The sequence below is a fragment of the Pygoscelis adeliae genome, unplaced genomic scaffold, assembly GCF_000699105.1.
Source record: "Pygoscelis adeliae isolate BGI_AS28 unplaced genomic scaffold, ASM69910v1 Scaffold101, whole genome shotgun sequence".
NCBI lineage: Eukaryota > Metazoa > Chordata > Aves > Sphenisciformes > Spheniscidae > Pygoscelis > Pygoscelis adeliae.
The window spans coordinates 7,275,686-7,277,155 of NW_008824238.1; the positions used below are offsets into that span (position 1 = coordinate 7,275,686).

The 1,470-nt window shown below is 33.3% G+C and overlaps 1 protein-coding gene across 1 annotated transcript in view; it reads left to right on the plus strand.

The window, feature by feature from the left end:
- Positions 1–1,470, plus strand: part of SLCO5A1 (solute carrier organic anion transporter family, member 5A1) — a gene marked incomplete at its 5' end in the record, with an annotated part of 81,728 nt that overhangs the window by 49,240 nt on the left and 31,018 nt on the right. The gene's annotated exons all lie outside the window — the stretch shown is intronic.

The following is a 1,470-nucleotide window of genomic DNA, read 5'->3' on the forward strand; positions in this document are numbered from 1 at the left end:
ATCTTGGCTCTTGGCTCTTGCCCTTTGGTTTCTTTTTGCACCTAGTAACCCAAGCCAAGCCAAGCCAAGCCAAGCCAAGCCAAAAATAGACACAAAGCCAAAGCTGATGAGGTTTGAGGGCTGACATCTGATGATATTGTAGATCTTTCATTTTTTTCTCTCTTTCATTTCCTTTTGAACAATGAGATAGATTTTGATCATCTGTATTTTGAACATGCAGCATATTTGCCAATAAATACTGATACTATTTTATCTTTGTACTTGCTGCTGTAATGTAGTTTCTGAAGGTGTACAGTTGCATTACAGTTTCCATATATTCATGTTGATATTATATGGTCTCATACTTCTGTTAGCTTGTTTCTTTCTGTTCTTCTATTGCAAACAGTGCCACATTTTTTTACAAAAAGCTGTAGGTGGTAAAAAAACATTAAGATTCAAATGTATGAGTGCTTCTTAATATGATTTATTCATTACTTATTTCCACCAAATTTTTTATTTAACATTCAATATGTTTCTTCATAGAGGCAGCAAGAGAGCATTTGACTACATTAAAATTACAAACCCTGTATTCATAATGATTCGGTACAAATTTTGACAACTGGCATAAGCTAAGACCGGATGCAGTCAGGCAGCTTAGGTGCTAATTTGCAGCCTGACAAGTTTTGACATGACAAGAGTCTAAATTCTGTTTGCTTTTATACACATAACCTACTGGAGTCAATGGAGAAAGTGAGACAGATTTTTGACTTGACAACTTTTAACATCAATAAAATTCTCACTCAGGAATTCTTACTCAACATGTTGTATTTCTAATGGGCGCTCTTACTGAATTCAACAGGCTTTGATTCAAGCAGCATTCAATTTCTGTACGAAGTGAAAAGCGAATGAAAAAAACCCAAACCATAGTAGGTTAGATATAATACTTGAACAGAAAATCTGGTCTTGGTAGAAGCCCCAAGAAAAAAACCCACATTTAAAATCACGCCATCTAATCTGAAAAAATTAAGTCTTGAACAGAGTTATCATCATCTTGTGATGATAATTTGACATCACTACAGGACTGAATTAAAAGTATTTAAGTGTTTCTTTTAAGTACAGTGCTGAATTTCATGGGGTTTTGATATTTGATTTGAGGATAATTGCAACATCTATGAATACTTTTTCAATTTAAGTTAATTATGTGCTCTCATTTTTAATTGATTGTTTTATCCCTTCTGAGAATATTAAATCAGTTGTATGTAGGGTGTGTTGAGACTCATTGATATAATTGACATAATTTTTTCAGTATGCTTTGTCTGCATCTATTGTAAATACTTTTAAATCATGTAGAAAAATGTTTAATTAAAAATCTTTTGGTTCCCTTTTCAAATTATAGTATTATTATCCTAGCTTTCCAAGCATGGTCCTTGAAGCAGAGTTACAGGGGGAGTATGTGATCTGTTTTCCTCCTTTGGAGTGCAAAACTCAGTA